Source organism: Macaca thibetana, chromosome 15 (genome assembly GCF_024542745.1).
Source record: "Macaca thibetana thibetana isolate TM-01 chromosome 15, ASM2454274v1, whole genome shotgun sequence".
NCBI classification, from domain to species: domain Eukaryota; kingdom Metazoa; phylum Chordata; class Mammalia; order Primates; family Cercopithecidae; genus Macaca; species Macaca thibetana.
The window spans coordinates 91,207,874-91,232,831 of NC_065592.1; the positions used below are offsets into that span (position 1 = coordinate 91,207,874).

At 38.3% G+C, this 24,958-nt stretch overlaps 2 long non-coding RNA genes across 3 annotated transcripts in view; both read left to right on the top strand.

Moving 5' to 3' along the window:
* The window catches only part of LOC126937581 (uncharacterized), a 283,668-nt gene that overhangs the window by 133,824 nt on the left and 124,886 nt on the right, over window positions 1-24,958 (top strand). The gene's annotated exons all lie outside the window — the stretch shown is intronic.
* On the top strand, window positions 9,982-23,405 carry LOC126937580 (uncharacterized). Its single transcript, XR_007719779.1, has 5 exons — window positions 9,982-10,227; window positions 13,592-13,725; window positions 14,183-14,282; window positions 19,513-20,370; window positions 21,319-23,405. It is a non-coding gene; the product is annotated as an uncharacterized LOC126937580 (long non-coding RNA).

A 24,958-nucleotide genomic window follows, 5' to 3' on the forward strand; every position in this document is an offset into this window, starting at 1 on the left:
TACTCTATTAATTTGTGGGAGAGCTGGTTGTTTAAAAGACCTTAAGGCCAGGCATGGTGGCTCACGTCTGTCATCCAGCATTTTGGGAGGCGGAGGTGGGAAGATCACCTGAGGTCAGGAGTTTAAGACCAGCCTGGCCAACATGGTGAAACCCTGTCTCTACTGAAAATACAAAAAATTAGACAAACATGGTGGTACACGCCTGTAGTCCCAGCTATTCGGGAGGCTGAGGCACGAGAATCTCTTGAACTTTGGAGGTGGAGGTTGTAATGAGCCGACATAGCACCAGTGCACTCCAGCCTGGGTGACAGAGCAAGACTCTGTCTCAAAAAAACATAAATAAATAAATAAATAGCTTGCCACCTCCTCCTCTCTCTTGCTTCCTTCCACCTCACCATATGACACATCTGCTTCCCCTTCCCCTTCCACCATGATTTAAAGCTTCCTGAGATCCTGACCAGAAGCAGATGCTGGCGCCATGCTTCTTGTACAGCCTGCAAAACCATGAAGCAAATAAATCTCTTTTCTTCATAAATTATCCAGCCTCAGGTATTTCTTCGTTAGTGATGCAAAACTGGCTAACACAGTAGGTTAGGAAGAGGGAGGAAATCAGTTTCAGCAAAGTAGACATTCCAGAACAGTATGTGCTCAGAGCTTAGGAATGAATAAATCCCCCAGAAGGGAAAATTGAATGTTCCTGGTCCAGTATTATTCCTCTACGTGTAAAGAAGAAAAATTGGCATGACAAACAGAGGGAAAAGCTGTCTAGCACCTATTTTTCAGCCAGGCTGTGCCTTTTGGAGCTGCTTTCTTCAAATGTCTATCTGCTTCTAGAATTCAACTAAGGGGGAAAGGGCCGTGGAGATATTTTACACCAAAGCGTGAAAGCCACTGATTACAGGCTCATTAAAGAATAAGGGTTCCAGTATATTATCATACCAAGCCTACAAAATTTAGGGGCCATCGTTGAGATTTCAGTGTTAAGCTTCCATATTTTTGCATAGTCTAGAAATGCCCTTAAATATATATCTGCATATTGGATACAATTTTATATATTTTATGTAATTACTATAATGTAAAATTATACATGCATGTGAAAAGTAATGATAAAGCAGGAACCAAAATGATGATGATAAATGTTTGTTGAAAATGGAAGAAAAAAATTTCACATTTTCCCCCAGTTACTCAAGTTTTATCTTTTATAATAAAAAGAACTAGGAAAACAAATATGTATGAATGTCTGAAGAATAAAGTCTAAAGGTGAGATGAACCACATCTTAGCTGCACATGGCTTAGCTCAGGCTTAGCTCACAAGAAAACAGAGTCAACATTTGGCAGAATATTCAGCGAACATAAAAACTGTAGTAGAGGTTAAAATGGTACTGAGGTTGTATGATGTCCCTGTCCTTTCTTCCTATACAGGGAAGGGTGACTACGGTTTACACCAATATATTGTACATTTCTAAATAACTGAAGGGGAATACCTGAATGTTTCTAGTATAAAGAAAAGATAAATATTTAAGGTGATGAATATCTCAGTTACCTTGATTTGATCTTTACACATTATATAAATATATTAAATTATCACACACCCTGAAAATATGTACATCCATTATGTATCAATAAAGAGTAAGTTTTTAAAAAAGATATTGCTGTTGTAGAAGCAAGACCATTGGAAATCTGAATTCCTGTCCCGAGTTCTAGCAAGGCTTCTCAGCCTGGCTCAGTGCTAGGTCACTTAAGAGTAAAGATACAAACAGACTAAATCCAGTACCTAAATGATCTTACTCTACTTAGTTCAGAATGACTCACACTTCTCAGGGGATCTTGATCTGTAAAATGCCTGAATAATAACCTAATTTCAATTTTACATCATTTTTGTTTTTGTCTAATCTACTTAGGTTCATGAATTTCTTAAAACATAACTGATGTTTGGTTGAACTTCATTGTACTCAGGGAAGGCAAATATTTGCCATCATTGCCCTTACTTCAAACATAGCATCATTGCTTGTTTATTTCAGCATATTTTCCAAGTAAGTCTGGATTCTACCCAAAATCCTTTTTAACTTTGAAAAGATTGGAAAAGGCAAACAGGTCCATCCCAGTTCCCCACACCCTTTCTGCAACCAATTTCTCACACAAGCAGTTCTATCCTAAAAAAAAGGAGGTACGCAGTAACAAAATATGAACACATATTTTTACAACATTCCAGATGTAGTATTGTTTTCCACCAAGACACATGTTTTGATCTTCATGGTTTAACATGTAATTTATCTCACATATTCGGAGATCATCCACATTGATGATTAAATGACAAGTGGTCTGCTGTATTTCTTTGGATGAAGAAAAGTAATTTGCATTCAATATTCTAAAAGCACAGCCAACTATTTGGTCTGTAAAGCAATGTGGACCATTGAGTACGTGCACAGTTTAAAAAATTTCATCCTCTGAAATCTTAGTTGAAAATATCGGAGTTGAGTTGCAATGAGCCTCATCTGAACAGAGAAAGCCCCCAACCTCACTAATAAAATTTTCAGATTTTTTGATTGAATGCCATTTGAAATTACCTTCATCACGTTAACGTGCAATAGGTAGTATGCAGTCGGGTTGCCTCTCGACATGACCCTATTAGAGATTGCCACTTGTAAGGAAATCTATTCAAAAGCAGAGGCTGTATTAAGCTGGATACCAGGTCAAATGACACTATTTGGGGGAAAAATGGAGAGGTACTTCAGCCTAATGATTTGTGAAAAGTTAAGTAACAACAAATTCCATGAATATGAAATTGTGGAAAGAATGCTCTCATCACAGCTTTTATCCCTCAGCAGCCTGTGCAGACGGTAGCCAGGAGGAATTAGAAATGGCACCTGCTGGTATGCCTGTCTCTCTCTGAAATGATGCTTTTTAAGACTATGAATTTAGAGCTTGTGAGATGGAAAAGAAAAAATTCAGTTTGGGGTTCTCAGAGTTCTTTTCAGTAAAACGGGAAGGTAGGAAGCGCAATATGAGTATTCTGACATTTCCTGCCTATTTTTGCTTCCAAGAACCTTTGTATATTCATGTGGTTGGCTGTAGAGAACTTTGACAGTTTTAGTTGGAAGCTGTGGAAATATCAGGGAGAAGCAAACTCAGTTTCTGCATTAATAAGTGGTGGAAATAGATCTGGGATCCTATACCAATTTATATTTATTTTTTGGAATTTTAATTTTTATAAACTTTTCACTGGAATATAATAAAATATATGTTAATATAATGAAATATATAACACAATGTAAAGCATTATATGATACAAATAAGCATGCCTATCATAAATGCACAAGTCATTGAATTTTTACAAACTGAGCACACACCTGAGATCAAGAAATAAAACCCATATGCCTTTCTCATTCCCCCTTTCAGCCTCTAGTCACTCTCCTGTCTTCTAGATTTGTTTTGTCTTTTGTGCAGTTTGCAAATAGTGAATTATACTATTTGTACTCATTTGAGTCTGGTGTCCTAGACTCAACATCATGTTTATAAGATCCACTCATAACTAGTATATTTCAGTTTAATTCATTCTTCCGTACTGTTGAATGTTTTTTCATTACACAATTGTGTAGTTTAGCCCTTTTTGATGGGAACGTAGGCTGTTTTTCACTACTATGAGTAATGTTACTTTGAACACTCACGTATGGATCATTTGAAGAAACATAGATACATATTTTGTTGGGTACATACTTTGGAGTGGAATTGCTGGGTCAAAGGGTATGGATAAGTTCATCTTGAGTAAACATTCCCAAACAGATATCCAGAGTGGTGGTTATTCCGACCCCTGCCAGCACTAAATGAAGTTCCAGTTGTTTTACATCTCACCAGATTCATATGCCCCCCTTTGCCTTTGTATCATTCTGGTGGGTGTGTAGCTGCTGGCAGTTTTTGAGGTCCTTGCGAACATTGTTGTTTCCTTGTTTACCTCAACGTTCAGAGCACTGAGCACAATGATGGTTTTTGATTAGGTTTCCAGATTATTTTCAGGCCTAATAGCACAGATGGATCAGTAAGCAGAGGGATAGTAGAAACAAAACCTAAGGTGTACCTTGAGTCAGGAAGTCTGATCCCTAGGGGAAGGAACACGATGGCACTCTGGTAAGCTTCCCTTCAGTGGCTATTGTTGGGCACACATGGATTCTAGAAGACCTTCTATTATGACATATGGCATGAAAATTGTTTCAGACCATAAAAGCTGCTTCTCACTGCCCATATGTGTATAGAATTTTATATTATAGTTGCTTAAATTTTATAGTATCAACCCGGATGTGCAAAAAGGCAATTTTCTCTACTAGTCTATATTTGCTCTCAAGTCAACATCTACACTGTTGTTGAAAAACTATTTCCACTATCTGTTTAGTTTTAAACCCCTGTCTCTTTTGTGTAAATGTTCAGTTAATTTAAAAACTTGCCCCTCCATTTCAGCATTTTTTTTTTTTTGTCCCAAGACACGATCAGTTTCCCCACAGGGCATTGAAAGAGTAGGGTCTGGTTGCTTCTTGGGTTGCCTCTGGCCCCAGTAGCTTCCAGGGAAGGATGGCTTGATCTGCCTGAACTCTGCTGTGGCTCTGGCTGTGAGGCTCATGTGCTCTGCATTTTGTTGTTCAAACGCAGGACTTTCCTAGTTGATGGTCCTCGGAGCCCCTATCAGCCCTTCAGAGGGTTAGGATTCTCAGCTACTGTCCTGTGCATCTCTGGGGTATGAGGGACTTTCTGGAGTTTCCTTCCCTTCAAGAGAATCTTCTGGAACACTTGCCTCAGTCATTATCAAGTTGCTCCCTGTACATTTGGTTGCCTCCAGCACCGTACACATCTCAGGGATTTGCTCGGAGGTGTGAAATCTGCCTGAGATAAGCTTTGGGGAACACACAGCAGTAACTCCACTGTTCTGGGACGTCTCCTACCCACACTGGATTTCTCTCTCATTTCGCCATCTTTGATTTATGGGTCTAGGAAGAGTTTGGGTAAGGAATTGATCTGCGGCTCTTAAGACAAGCACGAGTTGCTTTATTTCAGTCTCCCCACCGAAGTTTTCTTTAGAAGTCTGCTGGTTGAGCACTTATTACCTTTTAGGGTGGAGGAGATAATTTCTCCATTCACTGTGCACTCTTCTCTATGGTTTCTAGTGTGTACTCTCTGCTTGGTATTCTAAGCTTGGTTATTGATACTTAATACCATCTTTGGAAACATCAGTCCTCCTTTTTTCTCAGTAAAGCCCAGCTATTACCCAGATGAAGTGTATACTCTTCACACTTTATCTGCTATGGTTTTAAGAAATATATTTAAGAACTGAACTTGGATTTTGGTCCTGGATGGTGTCTGCCCTCCCTCAGAGGACAATACTTATATAAAGCTAACATCGCTGCTTGAATGGGAGGGAGAAAGATAGGAGTGAAGGCAATGGAAACACATAGCTTTATAGCAAAGTATTATCCATTATCACTATTACCTTATGTAGCTGCTTTCAGTGTGTGAATATAGGAGGTGAAACTTGAAGAAATTAGAGGATTTGTTTGCCCAGGGAAGGTTTTTAACCTCACCATGTTACAATCTCTCTTTTCATTTTTCTTAAGAACATAAAAATAACAAACTGAGTATTAAGCAAGTTTGCTAAGATATTTGGGCCTCTTTCCATGAAGATACATTATGCATAATATAACAAGAGAAAAGAAAATGTCATGTTTGTGAAATTTCCATGAAAATTCTCATTTTGAAATTTGTGTGTGTGTGTGTGTGTGTGTGTGTGAGATCCCCAAATGAGGTAATAATATCATGGCTGGATGTGGCAGTGCATGCCCCCGAGGAGTAATACAATAGTTTAGAATATCTTCTCCTTTTTGAAGCAGTCTCCTTGTTATGCCAGGAAGTTAGTCTTAAAACAAGCCCCTTCATTGTTCACATACAGAGTCAAGTAAGGAAAGTCAGCCTACATTTCCTACTTTGTTTGGATGTTAGAAGAAATTCTCTTTCAGCAGAAAGCTGTCATGCAGGACTAATAAAAACCATTTTGATTGGTCACTTTTTTCTTGAAGTTCTAAAATTTCCATCTTGTTATGATCAAAGAATGCAACTATGTTTGCGTATATCTTGCCCAAAGGATGGCAGTCCTAATTTTGATATTTTCTGTATTCTAGCTATGGATTAAACCCACTTATCTATGGAGCTTTTCTTGCACTTCATAAATATGAAGACCCTTCTGAATGGGTACAACAAAAACTTTTTGGAAATATTTACCAGAAATACTTTCAGCCCAAAGCTACATGTTCATTTATTCAGTTATTCTTTCATTTTATTTATTTAAACACAATATGTGAGCACATGAGAATACAGAGATGAATAAAACATGATCCCTGATTTTTTTTTTTTTTGAGATGGAGTCTCACTGTGTTGCCCAGGCTGGAGTGCAGTGAGTGACCTCAGTTCACTGCAACCTCTGCCTCCCGGGTTCAAGCGATTCCCTTGCCTCAGCCTCCTGAGTAATTGGGACTACAGGTGCTCACTACCATGCCCAGCTAATTTTCGCATTTTTAGTAGAGACAGGGTTTCACCATGTTGGCCAGGATGGTCTCGATCTCTTGACCTCGTGATCCACCCACCTCGGCCTCCCAAGGTGCTGGGATTACAGGCATGAGCCACTGTTCCTGGCCTGATCCCTGATCTTAAGGAGGCCACTGTCTAGTGGTAAAGGTAGCCATGTAAAAACAAAGTACAATAAAGTGTTTCTGGGGCTAGGGTAGATGAAGTACAATGAGACAAAAATGTGAGAGTACTTTTCCATGCTGGAAGTGATTAAATATTTTTTATTTAAAAAATTGCATAATTGGGGTTAGAAATAGAAGTAGATATACTAAAGGTGAGTAATGTAGAAAAGATATTCCCATCAGGAAATGAAACAGAAACTGTACTATGGAACCAGGGAATCACATAACATTCTAGAGACCTGTGACTAGGGTGAGAGTGTAGTGTACAAGAGCTGGAAGCATGAGAAGAGGGGTAGAGATTCAGAAGGTCAGAGGGTTGTTGTTGGTGTGCCAAGCTAAGGAGATATTTTAGCCCCTAGCTGGAGATTGCAATGGAAGCAAGCATGCAATCACATTCTTCATCCACATGCACAGCCTGCTTGTCAATCATATGGTATTCTTCTTGCCAAGTTCAATGGTGTTCTCTGAATCCTCTGGGCATGGATATCTTGGCACCACTACCAATCTGTTGATGTTTGCATATCTGATGAAACTTGACATCACTGTTCTAAGAACTTGGGAGTCTTTGGAGGGTTTCAAGCTTGGATGTGGAGCTGCCAGGTATGAAGTTTAGACAGAAAAAAAAAAAAGTCTCACTACTTTTGTGCTGTGGAGGGAGAACTAGAGGGAGGTAAACTAGCACCAAAGAGAATGTTTACATGTGTTAGTTTGCTGGGGCTTCCATAGCAGAATACCACAGTCTGGGTGGCTTACACTGAAATTTATTTCTCATAGTTCTGAGGGTTGGAAGTTTGAGGCCAAGGTGTTGGCAGGTTTGGTTTCTCTTGAGGCCTCTCACCTTGGTTTACACATGCCCCCCTTCTTGCTGTGACCTCACATGTCCCTTTGTGTGTCCTAATATCTCCTTATTAGGACACCAGTCATTGAATTAGGGCCAACCTCAAAGACCTTATTTTGACTTAATTATCCCTTTAAAGGCCGTATTCCAAATACAGTCACATTCCGAGGTACTAGGGGTTTGGGGCTTCAAAGTAGGAATTTGGGGGAAATACAAGCCCATAAAAGGACACTATTAATTTATTTTAATATTACAGAAATGAAATATGAGGACTGCACAAAGGTCATGGCAGTGAGATGAAAAAATTGAATATGAGAAACTAGCTGGGTCTATATAATTTTGAGGTTTTCAGATAGTGTAAGAAGAAATAAGTGATACATTCACTGTGACAAATAATTTTTTTTTGCGGGGGGAGACATATTATTAATTCAGCTTTGGCTAGATTGAGTTTTAGACTCTGTAAGATTTTTGAGAGTTTATCTAGTGAGTAGTTGGCTATGTGAATATGAAGCTATGCAATACTTTAGCACTTATATTTAATATTTTAAATTCCATTGAGTTTCTTCTTGTAAGTGGACATCAATCAATTATGCATAGAAAGAAAAGAGTTTCTTGGAGGATAAACAGTCACAAATCTTTATGATGTTTCAGAAAATGCTTGCTTCTTCCAATTCTTTTTTCTTTCGAGAAGCTCTTGAAATGTCTTTGCCTCAGTTTCTCATGATGTATTTTATCAAAAATGCTGCAAATTATGTACTTCTCTTTATTGCAAGAAATAAGTGTCGCTTTGTTAGTGGAAACTATGTTTGAATGAATGAAACTAACATACAATGATGGGGGGTTTTGATATCAGAGAATTTTTTAAGATTTGACAAGCTAAACCTTTTGAAATAGCAAACATTAACAAAAGGCCTGACTGCTTGTTACAGATGGATGCCTTTCCAAATGTGACTTTGGTAAACAAAGCTGCATTTGAACTACAAGAGAGAACAAGGGTCAAAGAAACAGCATTACTTCCAAGAAATAGGGATGGAGCTGGCAGAAAATCTCTGTTTTGTTCAAGGGCAAAGATACCTTATGCGATGAGTAATAATTGTGGTTAAGTGTGTAAGCTATTGCAGAATGGTTGCAATGTGATTTTTATATAAGTATTTCAATGTTTATTTATTAAGTTTCTCCCATCTAGTTCATATACCTTCAGTTTACATCAGTTGTTCTGAACAGGGGTGATTCAACCTGGGGGACATTTGGCAATGTCTGAAGACTTTTTCTTTTTTTTTGGTTGTCACAATGTGGGATTGGGGGTGGTTATTTCTGGTGTCTAGTAGATGGGGACCAGGGATGCTGCTAAACATCTTATAATGCACAGGCAGCCCCCTACAACAAAGAAGTATCCAGCCAAAATGTCAACAGTGCAGAGGTTGAGAAATCCTGGGATCTAACAAAATAAGTGCCATTTGCTTTAAAAAGCAGAGAACCAATCTTATGAGTCAGTTTTCAAGTTTGAATACAATTCTTCCTTAAACAATTACATGGTGGGGTGGTAGTCCTGGTGGTGGCACTGGTGGTGTGTGTGTGCGTGTGTGTGCATGCTTGTTTTTACTTGGGAAGGTTGTTCTTTTTCATTAGCTGCATTTCATACCTTACACTTCTGTGTTTAAATGGAATTAAGCTATATCAGTATTTTATTTTTAACCTTGTTTTTCGCATATGTAAATTGCTGGACCTTACTATAACCTCGAACTCCTGGGTTCAAGCAATCCTACCACCTCAGCCTCCTGAGTAACTGGGACTGCACATGTGAGCCACCATGCTCAGTTAATTTTTTTGTAAGTGTGGAGATGGGATCTCACTATGTTGTCCAGGCTGCTTTCAAACTCCTGACCACAAGCATTCCTCCCCTTCAGCCTCCCAAAGTGTTGGTATTATAGGCATAAGCCACAATGCCCAGCTACAATCAGTGTTTTATAAGATGTAAGCAAATCATACAAGGGTTCCTGGGCATGTTTAGTAGGAAGTGGTAGGAGATAAACATTTTTACTAAAACATCTCCCATATATAGGAGCTGTGCTTTCAGTAATGAACAAAAATTTTAAATTTGACATGTTCCACAATAACACTAAAAATAAAATTTCAGTCTATTAATATGCATGTCTTGGAGATAATTGGATCTATTTGCCAAGATAACTTGAATTAATCCTCAGACAAAATTTGTAAAATTCTACTTTGAGTCTCTAAGTGCCTAGAAAAGAGACAGATTTTGTTCCTGAAATATGAAAGAATTTCATTTTCTTCATTAACAGCAGTAATCTTAGAAGTAATACATAAGAATCCTAAGAATGCTCACCTCACAATGAGATGCCACTTCACAGACAATAGAATGGCTGTAATTTTAAAAGTCAGACTGTAACAATTCTTGGTAAAGATATGGAGAGATTTGAACCCTCATATATTGCTGCTGGAATTGTGAAGTGGCTCGGCTGCTTTGGAAAATTGTTTGGCAGTTTCTTAAAATGTGAACTATATTTATATATTTGTAGATATTTTATATCATCTAGCAATTCTATTCCTAGATGTTCAACCAAGAGAAATTAAGATGTGTATCGATATGAAGACTTGAACATGCACATTCATAGCAACGTTGTTCAGAGTATCTAAAAGGTGGGAATGACACAAATGTCCATCAGCTAATGAATGATAAACAAAATATGGTATATCCATACAATGGAATATGGTTGGCAATAAAAGGGATTGAACTATTAGTATATGATATGATATTGTTGAACCTGAAAAAGATTTAATTAAGTGAGAAACTAAACATAAGAGATTACATTTATCCTATTTATATTTAATAAATTTGTATATTAAACCATGTAATCCCATTTATATGAAATGTCCAGAAAAGGCAAAACCAGAGAGTCAGAAAGAAGATTGCTGGTTGCCTGAAGCTGGAGGTGTGAATATGGAGTGACTGTAAGTGCATACAGCATCTCTTTTTGGGTGATGGACATGTTCTAAAATTAGATTGTGGTGACAGTTGCCCAACTCTGCAAATGTAGTAAAAATTGTTAAAGTGTGCTCTTAAAATAGTTGAATCATATGGCTTGGAACAAAAACAGTATGCCTCATAAAGCTACTTTTTGAAAAAGAAAGTACTTTTCCCTCTGTTTACTTTCCTTGAAACAACATAGAGGCAAAAAGGACAACTTAGCTTAAAAGACCAATACAATGTGAGATTGTGAATGGAGAGACTTCATGATGTCGTTGTTTCTTTCCTCGTGGTTGTAATTCATAAAAAGAATCAAACCTGTGCTAATTTATAGAAATTCTCCACCAGTGCAATTTGGATTGCATCCATTCCCTCTGTCCACAGGCCAGATTTCTTGGTTCTTTCTCTCTTATCAGGTTATCATTTGATGGCATTTAAAGCAAGAGTGCAAATGCATTTTCCGAGATCAGATGAGATCGGGCGTGTTCAGGGTGGTATGGCTGTAGATAAATGCATTTTCTGTACATAAGTTTTAACAGAGTTTGGGGCCTCTGCACAATGAAAGAACAAAAATTGAGAAGGACCCTTATTATGAGATTCATGGAATCTTATCACCCAGGCATAATGGCCTCCCATTTCTTCTGCTTCCTTCAGTGTAATCACCTGCAATGAGGGAGAGCAGAGACTGGATTCCACTGTCAGACTCCAGCTAAATAGAAGTGAATGGTACTAGCCCACCTGCCACAGGCAAAACATGAACAAAGGAGGAAAGAGATTTAGAGTAGACAGTTAAAAAGGGCAAGAAAGACTGACCAGTTTCAATTTTTTTTTTCCTGAGGTTGCTTAAGATGCCAGTGTGCTTATAATTTTTTTTTTTTTTTTTTTTTTTTTGAGATGGAGTTTCACTCTTGTCACCCAGGCTGGAGCACAGTGGTGTAATCTTGGTTCGTTGCAACCTCCATCTCCCAGGTTCAATTGATTCTTCTGCCTGAGCCTCCCAAGTAGCTGGGATTACAGGTGACTGCTACCACGCCCGGCTAATTTTTGTATTTTTAGTAGAGATGGGATTAAGCCATGTTGGTCAGGCTGGTCTCGAACTCCTGACCTCAAGTGATTTGCCCGCCTTGGCCTCCCAAAGTGCTGGGATTACAGGCATGAGCCATCATGCCTGGCCTATAACTTCTCATTTGAAGTGAGACCAACCTGACTCTCACATTATGCTTTTCCTCCCCTCCCCCTGCCATGTGGCCCCCTGCCCATGCCCCAACCTGTTTTCCCTTGCAATACCCAGAAGTCTGCCCTTTGTATAAGTGAGGGACCAAATCAAAGCCAGCAAATGGAATGTGTAGGTTATTTACAGATTGTTGCCGAGCAAATTTAATCACCAGCCTGCTGTACCTCTATCATCATTTCCCTTGACGAGAACATCACAGACTTAAATTTTGCAAAGGAAGGAGAAGTGGCCATAATCCAGCTATAACAGTAACAGCCAATTCTGCTGTGATGAGAAGAGGTGCTGTATTAGTGCCAATACATTAACCAACTTTTCAGTTGCAGCAGGGAAGCTGATTGCCTTTATAATTCCCATGGCACTTCTCCACAGAGGTAACAGAACTGCTTGAATAAGCGATGATTTCCAGCTCTGCTGGTGTGTGTGTGTGTGTGTGTGTGTGTGTGTGTGTGTGTGTGTGTGTGTGAGAGAGAGAGAGAGAGAGAGAGAGAAAGAGAGAGAGAGAGAAAGAGACTATCTAATGCAAATGACTGACTAAGACTTGATGGTATGTATGGTGTCAGACCTTTCTGAAAGATTCTTCTACCACTAGATGTATGATCTTGGGTAAGTCACCATGCTGTTATGAATCATGAATTGCATTTGCCAAATGCAATGTCTGGACATAGGCCTTAAGGAACTGGAAGCTTTTACTTCCTGACTAGGATGCAGATTGCTCTAAATTTCACCAAATGGTAACCTTGTGATGAGACTAAGAGGGAAAGAACAAAGAGAGTTGGACTGTTGGAAGAGGGAATTAATGCCATCCAAGTTACACTGGCAGATAATGTCTGTAAATTAGCACAGTTTTGGTCTTTTTCGAAAATAACCACAAGAAAAGAAACAAGAACTTCATAAAATCCCTCAACATATCATCCCATATTGTACCGGTCTTTTAAGTTTCCTGCTTAAGAGTTCTAAGCTGCCACTTAAGAAGGCTGACTATGCTAAAACTACAAAGCTGGAGAGGCTATGTCAGCATTTCAACTGACTTCCTTAGCAGGGCACATTCTTCCAGCCATCCCTGGCACCACACCAGACATAGTAATGAAGACATCTTTGATCCTCCAAATAAGCCTACCCAGCAGCTGAATGTCCCACGTGACTTCAGCTGATACCACGTGGAGGAGAAGAACTGTCCTGCTGAGCCCTGTTCACATTTCTTACCCACAAATCCATGAGGTATATTCAGTTAGTTGCTTTTTATTTTGTTTTTTTTTAAGACAGAGTCTCGCTCTGTCTCCCAGGCTAGCGTGTAGTTGTGCGATCTCAGCTCACTGCAAGTTCCACCTCCCAGGTTCATGCCATTCTCCTGCCTCAGCCTCCCAAGTAACTGGGACTACAGGTGCCCACCACCACGCCCGGCTATTTTTTTTTTTTTTTTAGTAGAGACGGGTTCACCGTGTTAGCCAGGATGGTCTTGATCTCCTGACCTCGTGATCTGCCTGCCTCAGCCTCCCAAAGTGCTGAGATTACAGGCGTGAGCCACCACGCCCAGCCCAGTTAGTTGCTATTTTAAGCTGCTAAGCTTTGGAGTAATTCCAACAAATAACAAAAACACCTAGAGCAAAGCTGTTGAAAAGATTGAGTGGAATAATAAAAGTGCTCATTAAATAGTAGCTTTTAATGCTGCTTTAATAATAATGGTGATAATACTAATAAAAATAAACATACTGTAGTTTTGTCTAATGGGAAATCTGACCTCTCTTAAGTAATTTAGAGATCTAAAATCCTTGCTGACCTGCAGTTTTTATCTTTAACAACAGATGAGATGAGTACTTGACTTGAATACGTGGAAAGTCACATATATCAGGCTAAAGAAAGCATTTAGTGGACACCTCCAAAATGCCAAGCACCAATACACATTTTTCTCATTTAATCCTCCCAGCAGCATTAAAAGGTGAGCATTATGGATCCACAACTTACAATGGTCAGAGACGTTGAGTAACTTGTCCAGTTTTATACCTAGGAACTGATAAAGCCACAATCTGAACCGCCTGCCTCCATGGCAGAGAAGAGGCCTGAGTTGAGTTGGGTCTTGAAGGATATGTAGGTAGAAGAAGATGGGGAGAAAGGCCTGGAAATACTGTAAGGCATGGTGAGAAGATGAGCTGTGGTCTTCTGTGAAAAGTAGGGAAAAATGAGTTCCTATCTGAAGAATCTTATTCTCAGAGCTGAAAGCAGTCTCCAACACTATTTCTCACCTCTAGCTTGGCCCTGATGAGGAAGCGTCTGCTAATGGGCACTAGAAAACCAGGGTCCATGCTAGAAATCTGGAAGAGGATGATTGACAGTTCAAATGTGGCTTCAGGGCTCTGTTTGTGTTGAAATACTTCTTTTCCTCTCTTGACTTGCAGAAAAACAAATGCTAACAGGAAACAAAGAATGCTTCCTTTATTGCTTGGGTAATGCAAGCCAACATCAAAATTGATGAAGAAACAGATTGGACTTGTTTAGGTATATTCTGAATTTCTTGCTAAATCATTATCTAACATAACCCTCACATTGAAACTTCTAGTAATCCTTGCTTTCAATCTTCTGTGAACAGTAAGGCTTCCTGCATGCTCTAGCAGTTCTGGATTGGGCATGTGGAGTAGGAGGTTCTGGGCTGATAAGAACTAAATTCCAGGATCACTAGTAGGTCTTTGTTTACCTTTTGTAACACAGAGCCTTGTGCTGCCTTTGGTTCCACAGATTATTCACCTTATCTGTGATATCTTGACTTTCTACCTTCTGTAAGTGCCTTGACCTTAGAAATAGTCTATGGACCTTATCAAACTTTCTTCTCCAACCTAACTATTGGGCCGTTTCCTTTGTTTCACTTCCAGGACAAAAGGGGAACATACCCCAGACCCTCAGACAGGCTGAGGATAATGTTACAAATGTGCAAAAACTAGGAAGTACTCATGCTAGCTTTTCCCTGTTTCCAGCTTTGGGGCAATAAGTAGGAACAGCAACTAAAATGAATGCACAAGCCATCCAGTACGATTGTGTTAACAACACCAACAAAAGTCTAGCTGAATTAAATAAGTACTCCTACAGTAAAAGCAACTTTCTTTAGTCTGGAAGCCCTCCTAGATTATTACAAAGAGAATTTTGAAGGAGATGGATTTGGCAATGCTATTCATCTCATATGTTTGTTGGGAAAATAAATCTACAACACACAACATTGTTGTTAAATAGGATGAATATTACAAAGCCAATTTAAATCTAGAATAAAACCTATTTAAAAGGATGATCATTTAATAGCTCTTGAAAGCAAGTAACTACTTTCTCTGTGGCATAGCAGAAGAACTCATTTGAGGGAAGTGAAGACTGTGTTAGAATATCCGGGCTTTCCTCAGAATTTCTGAGGAAATGCTATGTGCAGTTATTGAGCCATATTGTTCCTCAGTTACTCATTTGAAAAATGGTATGAAAATAACAGTAGCTATCTCATAGGGTTTCTGGGAGGACTAAAGTTACCAGTGTGTGAAAGGTTCTTAAAATATCTAGAATTTATTAAATAAACATGTAATAAATGGTAGCAATACATATAATTATTAAGTAATACTGAGGATTGGTGATTTGGAGATAAATATCTAAAAAATCTATGGATCAGATACTTTAGGGTTAGGAGGATGAAGATCACAAATACAAGTTGGGACCAAGAGTTGATCCTAGGCATTACAGAATCTGAGCCTCTAACCTTAAACACTGTGTTGTTTTCCTTCAGGAACTCAGGAGGGGGAACCTGCTGTGTTCCATCAAATACTGCCATTACCAAGCACATATCTTCATGTTGGTGCCTAGCTTTATCCAAACCTGGTACTTATAGTACCTACTATTCACTTTAAGTGCTTAGAAGTTGCATTAGGGCTAGATTTACACATGCAGTAGCAGCATCATTCCAGAGACTTTCAATATCTTGTGTCATGACTGGAATGAGCCATACTTCTGGGTCTTAGTAAGGAAGTCTGCATTGATAGCAATACTTTGTCTTTTGTTCCTTAAAAATTATAATACACCACTGTCATCTACCATATGAAGATAGCCATTATTTATTTAAACTTGCAATGCTTTCTCTCCCCAGTTGCTTTGGAGAAGCAGCGTCTTACTGTCTTGGTTCATTGCTTTTCCCATTCTGTTTTTCCCTGGGACAACACGTATTCCTCATTCTGCTGAATTCCTCCTTACAGACCAGGGATAAGTTATTCTTTAATGAATAAATGGAAGAAGACAGATACAACTGACAGCAAACAGCAGAGATAACTCGTGTCTGTTTTCCCCTATAGCCTTCTTAGGACATCATTTTGGACCTTTCGCTAGAGCCGTAGAAAAAAATGAAAACACGAGTGAGCGTTTGAGTCATTCTTCTACATAAATAATTGTTTCCATTCCTTCTTCCAACCTATATGTCAGCACAAAGTCTCCCTTGACCCAGGAATGAAGAATTATATTAGTGATCAGTAAATGCATCACCATTTAGAGGGGAAAAAATGATATAATGTGCCAGAGAGAAGAGAAGTCGTCTGAGAATTGAAGAGGGTCAAGGGACTGACTGATTTCGTAGGACCAATACTCATTTCCTGGGTTGATTCACACTCTCTACTGGGCATCTCAGTACTAGAAAGACAGGCTTTTATTAGTAACAGTGTTTCAGGGCCCAGGGCAGAAAGAAGCCAAGATAATTTTCCTACAGAATGAGTCCTGTCTAGCTTCTGAAATGGCTGTGCAATATTATTTAGTGAAGAGTGAAATAAGAGAAGAATATGGGTTGCCTTTCCATGTCTTACACAGGCAAAGAAAAGAAAAACTGAACCATGGATGCTTAAGAGATCTAGATCTAAAGAGTCTCTCGACTCTGGGTAAGAGAGCACAGCTTCTAGACAGGCTAGGTTGTAGGAAACAATGATTTTATACTGCCTGTATTTGGATAGGTATTTTTCCATCCAAGAAAGCACGTGTATAGAGTTTCTGTGTGGTACTGTTTAGGTTGCAGAGGCAAGGCATGCAGTTTTTAAGCATACGGGTGCTGGTGTGCAGCTGTGATTATGCACTCAGCTTGGCTTCTTGCTGTGTAATTCTGAGTTGCTGGCTTAAGTTCTCTGAGTTTCTTTAGCATTACAGTGGAGATAGTAACAGTTATTCATAGAGCTGTTGGAAGGGTTCAATAAGTTAATAAAGTATCTGGACTAGTAATAGTGTCTGGAACATAGTGAGCAGTCACTGTTAGAGCCAATAATTATCATCATTGTTACTATCCCATACATATGAGCCCCTACTCTGAGATGTCAGTCCTACAGAGCATAGGCCATACGGAAACAATCTCCATTATCCATTGTGTGTGTCACTTTGTTCTTTGCCAGTACTTTCTCTTCCAGTTCATGAGTATGCCCTGTGCTCGGGTCTAGCACGTCATAACCCCAACTGTGAATCCTTGCTAAAGTCTTTAACCTCTCAGAGCCTCAGTTCGTTCATCTGTAAAATTTACCCAATGCCCATTCCACCTTTACGAATTTAAAAGAGGCTCACATCTTAAGTAGTCGAACCTAATTTAGTTTTTAAAGAAAGTAACAAATTGGCTGGGCGTGGTGGCTCACACCTGTAATCCCAGCACTTTGGGAGGCTGAGGCGGGTGGATCATGAGATCAGGAGTTCCAGACCAGCCTGACCAACATGGTGAAACCCTGTCTCTACTAAAAATACAAAAATTAGCTGGGCATGGTGGTGGTTGCCTGTAATTCTAGCTACTCGGGAGGCTGAGGCAGGAGAATGGCGTGAACCCAGGACGCGGAGGTTGCAGTGAGCTGGGATGACGCCACTGCACTCCAACTTGGGTGACAGAACGAGACATTGTTCCAAAAAAAAAAGAAAAGAAAGTAACAAAGAAACAATCTCTAGTAGAAAGAATACCCTCCAAGTGTCACCACTCCATTGCTCCAGAACCGCACCTCCGCCTGAAGGAAGGGAAAAGCGTTACTAGGACAGTCCTATACAAAGGCATCTTCAATAAATTTCATGAAACAAATGATGTATGCAGTGCACACCTGCCTCTTAGGATTAATTCTCAGGTTACAGTGAAGCTCAGAAAATTGCTATTTCTTGACCTAAAGGGAGGTTAAAACACTTTCAGTAGAAATCGATTCACTTTGAGGTATTTAGCACTGTTCATATTTTGTAAAAGTCTCTATGACAAGGCTGGTTTCAATTGACACTTTATGTAGCAGTTGTAGGAAGCCCATCACATAGAGAGTGGAATTTGAATGAGTGTTTTACAAGATGGGCTATTTCCTTTGTTTCACTTCCAGGATAAAAGGGGAACATGGCCCAGACCCTCAGACAGTCTGGGGATATTAGGATTCTTATCCATGTTTGCAACATGGGAAGTTGCAAAGTGATTGCTGGAAAAATAAAATTAATTTTTTCTGATTCTTCTATTTTTCTTTTGCAAGGGGAATTTATGTTACACTTGGTCAAACAGCACTATGTACAATGACGGAAATGAGGTGTGAGGGAATCATTCAATAAAAAATGATAAATCATAAAAGATCATTTAGAGAAAATGCCGTTAGGAAGAGTTTGAGAAGGATGAAGATCTTTGGTTCATAGGTTTTTAGGAAATGCTATCGCAGGAAATTGCACAATTTGTACAATTGTTCTTCTCTTCCTTGAAAAGATAGTAATAAATTTCAAATAGAATTAAGAAATAATGCAGGCTGTCAGTCACGGCCTGAGACTGGTTGGGGAAAATTGCTCTCTGAGGAGACAAATTATAATTAGAGTCATGACCAACAAATCAGAAAACAAAACCCAAGTTCTGCAAATGATTTCAATGACTAATATGTGACCAAGGGGAGAGAAAGAATATCCAGATAAGATAAACCAAGGGGTCAGGAGGATATGGAGAAAAAGAAACCTTTATGCACATCTGTAGAAGGGAAAATGGTACAGCTATTTTGGAGAACAATTTGGCAGGATTGAGGGAAATTGAATATGTGCATATTGTAACACCCAGAAACTGCACCTTTAAGTGTGCACTTCAGAAAATGACTTGCCCAGATACTGAAAGAAACACATATGAGAATGTTAATAATAGCATTGTTTGAAGTAGCAAAGACTTGAAAACAATCTAGAAATACATAAATGGGAAAACAAAGTGTAAAATTTTCATATGAGGGCCTACTACACTGGACCCAAAATACATGAACTAGTTGTACATGTAATAATATGAATGGATCAAAATGCTATTAACGATAAGCTGAAGGGTCATATAGCTTAATGCTATCTATGCAAATAAAAAATACATTAAAAGTGTTGCTAGGTATTGTATGTTGACATACATATACGTAAAAACTAAAACTTGTAAGGGGTGGATTGGGAGCAGAAGCATGCAAAAAGGCTGACTTGAAGGGGGAAACATCTGATAAAATAAAACATAAAAAGAAGACATGTTTGAACCAATGATAATATAGTAATAACACAATGTTTCAGATGAAGAAGATAAATCTTATTCTATGTACCATAAGTCAAATGTTATATCTACATCTCTATAAAAAGGATCTCTCGCTCTCTCTCAATAAACTCTCTGTATATATTATACACATACATGTATATATCTTAACATATATATCTGTATATCTAGTATATTAATTAGGAAGCTTTTGGAAGACATTGGTCAAAATGCTACTCAATCTGGTTTAAACAGGAAAGAAGACAGATGTGTATTTGTAACTGAGAAGCTAACAGAGCAAGTCTAACTTCAGCCAGAACTTCAAATACTGATCGTTGGAACATTGCTTCGCTCAGTCTCTCCTCTACTTCTTGATGGTATTGGTTTCATTCTCAAGCAGGCTGTCCCAAAGAGGGCCAGCTCCAGGCTTCTGATTGACCAGCTTAAACAGAATGCCAGGAAAATTCTCGTGTTTTCATTTCATTGACCTGGTTTGACTCTGATGTGAACTTCTCAATCTGTTTGACCAGACCTTATCTGAACAGTATTGAGTTACAGTGTGATTGTGTTACATTGCCAAGGGACAATTGGAAAAATCAAAATGGTTATTTCCCAAATTATGGTAAAGATTCCAGGGAATGCCAGAAAAATGAGTGTCTACTTCACATACACTTTGGAAAAATAAGACAAAATGATGAGAAACTGGAGTTGGCTTCTGAGAAACTAAATTTTTGGAAAAAGTTTTTCCCAGGGGGCATTTTATTCAGTTAAATAGTTATTAACTGAAATTAAAAAAAAGCATTATCAGACTGATTATGGCTACCATATGAGTCCCATGAGCAATTAAAGATGCAGAGCATTTGCCTTGGAGAAGAAAAGGTTTAAGGAAGACAGGACACCAATCGTGTAATGAAAGGGTTGAGTTGCTTTTGTTTCAGAAGACACATTATGACAGTAGATAATAGAACGTATCAGATAATAGTAATATAAATTTTCGATTTGCCTTTTCTAACATAATAGATTGAGGGCTTCAGACTGTAATATCTCTATTGTTTAAAACCTACCAGGGATGTTGTCGCAAGTCTTCTGAATATGAGACACAGGATGGACAAGGTAACACAATAAAACCTTCCATTTTTACCAATCCATGACTCATACAAGTTAAGTTGTGCACATTTTAAAAGTTGCTGAATGTGATGTGGCTTTCTTGGTGGTAGTGAAATTTTTATATTGTGAGACCTTTTTTTTAGTTGATAAAAATGTAAGTCCCAAAAGTATTATTCATTGAGTGATCTTGAATGTGACATTTTTCTTGGTTCCTGATGAATCATCTTTGTAATACTTACCCAAGTAATTCAGATAAGTGGAAAGAAAAAAAAACTGTACTGTTGATAACAATATAAACCTTATCCTTCTATGATCAACTCATACTAGAAAAATAGATAATAACCTCTTCTAACCCTAAATTTTTTTAATTTTAAAAGTGGTTTTTTTTTTTTTTTTTATTACCAATTCAGAGTTGGTATTTTGCTAATTACATCAAGAAAACACCAACACCATTATGGAAAAATCATTTTGAGGGACAGTTGTGGAACTATTTTACTGATCCAAGGAGTATGAAAGTGGAAGACAATTCCTTGTGTTTCAGAAAAATTAGACATGCATTTTGACATCCTAAGGAAACACCTAAAAAGATGTAGTAGTCTTAAAGACAATTCCCAAATGATGACGAAGCCAGAACTGACGTGACAAAAAGAGGGAGCAGATTCAAGAGCAATAATTTTAGAGAAATGATAGCTCTTAAAAGTGAAAAATCTATTGTTATAATTGTTGACATTGTTGAACTGAATCACCTGTTTCTAAATGCCTGTACACTACACCTTTATATATCTGCAAAAAGGGCCTGTGCTTTATGTCATCTCCGTCCATTGGCTGGAACAAAGATATTAGCATTATATAGACATTTCCTAACTACCTTAGCTCTGGCTGTGCCATTAGCCCCTATCTTTGATCTGGCATGGCGAAGATGACACAATGTAACTGACTTCCTATTTTGATTAGCTCTTTAAAGGGAAATGGCTTCAAATACCAAGGACATGGTGATAAGGAACTAAGACGTTATCACTGGGAGACAAGCTCCTGACTATGACTTCCTACGGAAGGATGATCAGAGCCTGTGTGCAAGTGTGCCGTGGCTGAGTGAACAGCCTGTCAAGGAATGTGTTATCATCAGCGCAGAACCCAGACTTGACTGGATGTAAACTTACACACACATTTAAACATATGGAATTTGTCTAGCAAATATGCTCTTGTGGTGTAGGATACTTTAATAAAGATTAATAATAAATCGGATACTCCTGGCATGGGCCGCTTGTTTCTCACCCCTGATGTCACCTTTCATGGGAATGAGCTCCACTTGTATGACACTCCTGAGCTGCCTCCACCTGCTTCACTCACTCTCCCTCAAGGAAGGTATAATCATTTTTCAAATTGGTAATAATGAGAAGAAAAAGTGGAACATGCTTGACCCAGCTCCCCTTTCTGTCTCTTATGACCAGATCTGGTCCTAGAGGTCATACATCCTCAGCCCCTCAGTGCTGTGGGTCTTCCCTATAGAGTCTTCCTAGGTCCAGAATTGCTGCTGACAGGGTGGGAAAGTCTATTTGATTCTAGAGTTCAGTATTAGGAAACACATATGGCCTCATCCTGAGTTGTATCTTCCCACGTAGTCTTTAGCAGAAATGATGTCATGATCGGGTCTCCCATTGGACTTAACTTTTTGTTTTGTTTCTCATTTTACTCAAAACCTAGGTGAGGATGAGTGGTATTACTACTGAAGCCTTTAAAAGACCCCATGTTTCAGCATACAGGATTATAGTGATTCTGTGAGCGTGTACTAGATGATATGTTCAAATGCAGCCATTCCCTCTTTCCCAGTGGTGGAGTTGCTCTTGAGTTTGACTTCAATAGGTGAGAAAGATTTTTATTCCTAGCAGGATGAGTGCAACTTTCTCTCAGCCCCAAGTTTTCTATATTCTGAGTAGCCAGTCATCAGCAATTCCTCTAAACAGCTAACATATAGACTAAGGCTGCCAGACACCCAAGTATTCTGCTACTTCCCCACTGACGTGTATGTGTTTTCGCGCCTGCCCTATAAGAAGGGAGGAGAACAGGGGACAGAGTCTTCCTGTTAGAACATACCAAACTCCAAAAAGTTCCAAACAATTTACTGTTTTCCATATGCATGTGACAAAAAGAATTTGATCCTGATTTGAATGAGATCTAAGCTTATTATAAGTCCTTTGAACATTCCTTGAAAGATAAATTCCAGTATGGCAAACATCATCATCTATAGTCCATAGAAGAGAGCAAGAAACTATATGGATTTCCTGCCAAAGACACAATTGCTGTATTTATTAACAAAAGGGGACACCTATTTTTATCCTGCAGTCCTTATGTAGTCGTGATACCAGATAATCAGCTCCAGAGGTAACTTCAAAAAAGAGCAGCTGCACAAATTTCAGGACGTATTTTATCTGTACCTCTGCATACAATTATGCAAGTATTTACCCCAAGAGGCTGGACCAAAGCAAAGCAATTTCTAAAATCAAGAAGATGATTTCATCATACAAGAAGAAAACAAATTGTGACTTACTAACCTTAGAAAGATAAACATGATTTATATGTAATTTGAGTGCCTTCATGGTATGGTTTGTTTATGATGTGGCATGGAAACAAAACATATGCCATCTTGCTTTATTAATAACAGCACCAAACTCATGAGTTGGCAGCCATGGATGTGTGAAAAGTGGCTGCTGTAAGCATGGTTGGATGCAAAAGTCACCAAAAGACTATCTTTACCTACTGGCTCTGTCACTACTCGTCTGTGTGACAGTGAACAAATGTCATCCTTTCTAGAACTCAGATTCTTTATCTGCATAATGGCTTGGTTGGCCAAAATCAACTGCTTGCAAATGCTTAGAGGATGAAGGTAAGAAGTAGTTCAAGTCAAAGTTGATGATAGGCTCCTTTTAAATAGGGCAGTCTGATACTGTTCAGGTGCACGTTCTGGGAATAGTTAGTTTCACTTAATTAGGTGTGCTCATGACTTAGTTCATCATTAGCTCAAAATTTCTGCCACTGCATATGTGACATCTGAGTACTGATTTATCTATAGCTACAAGTTTTGGTATGTTGTGCTTTTATTTTCTTTCATCTCAAGGTATTTTCTAATTACCCTTGTGATTTCTTCGTGACCCATTGGTTATTAGGTATGCATCATTTACTTTCTAAATAATTGCGACTTTCTTAAATCCTTCTGTTATTTATTTCATTTTTAATTTTATTGTGGTCTTACTTTGTATAATTTTAATTATTTTATGTATATTAGGGCTTGTCTTATGGCCTATGGCCAATCTTTGCAAATGCTCTAAGAAGAATGTGTATTCAAGAATGTGTATTCTGATGTTGTTGGCCCTCTATGATATATTGTTACTACTACTGAATAATATATTAAGTGAAAGAACTTTTACTGATATACAAAGTGAAATTTCTAACCTAAATTTGCATCTTTTTGGATACAAAAACAATTGAAATAACTTAAAATTCATGTTTTGAAAGGTTATGTGAACGGGGTTTGCAAGTCAAAAATGTCCAGAAAATACTGGGCCAGGCAGTCTCTAAGTCTGTATGTGGGTGTATACTTAGGGCCAGTTTTTGGCTCAGCAGAAAACTTAGCCTATGTTCCAGGAGTTGTAAAACGAAGATGAGCAATACACAAAATCATAGCTGTTTTTACTCTCTTAGGAAAAAAAGGATATAAAACTATTTATTCACAAACGTCCATCAAACTTCTCTCATATGTAAATTTTTGCAAAGATTTATGTTAAATATTTTAATCTATTATTTCAGAATGTGAGGTTAATTTCTCAAATTCAAATTCTGCTGTCTGACTCTGGTTTGCTGTGCTAACCAAAAATTACCGAATCTTGCCTCCCGTTGAATTTAGAATAAGACCTTCTTGTGGGCACTATAGGGCAGAAAAGAAACAAATAATTCAGGGCTCAGCAATTGTAGTAGAGGCTTAACTTCTGCTGCTCATAATTTCTGTGACTCTAGACAATTCATTACACTGCTCTCTGCCTTAGTTTTCTCTTTTGTTGAACTGAGAAAAGACCACCTGTTATGTCAAGGAGATTGATGACTCTTTCTTCTAGATCTCTCCATCCTACATGTGGGAGGTATCATGATAGCTCTCCAAGGTAAAAGTATATCCTGTTCATATTTTGAAATATGAAATAGGAAGTTCATATTTTGAAATATGAAATAGGAAGTTCATATTTCACTTTCTTTCCTGTGAGTTTACAGACTCTTCCCTTGGTTTACAATTTTGGGAAATCTCTATTTTCCTTAACCACATTTTTTTCAGTGCTAATAATGTAAGCATGACAGATTTTCAAATCAGTGGGAGATCAAGAGTCATGGGAGGAAAATGAACAGAAGAAATAAGAAATTTAAGTTCAAATATTGTCTTCAGTATATTGTGTCCTCTTAAATATTGATCCTTTCACAAACCTGAACAAGTTACAGGGAAAATTAGGAAAAAGAAAAACTTCCTTTTTGTTTTTGCTAATTTCCTTTTCATCTTTCTCTTTTTCCTTTTCTTCTTTTCCTCCAAAAAATCCAAGGCTCTTCCTGGTAT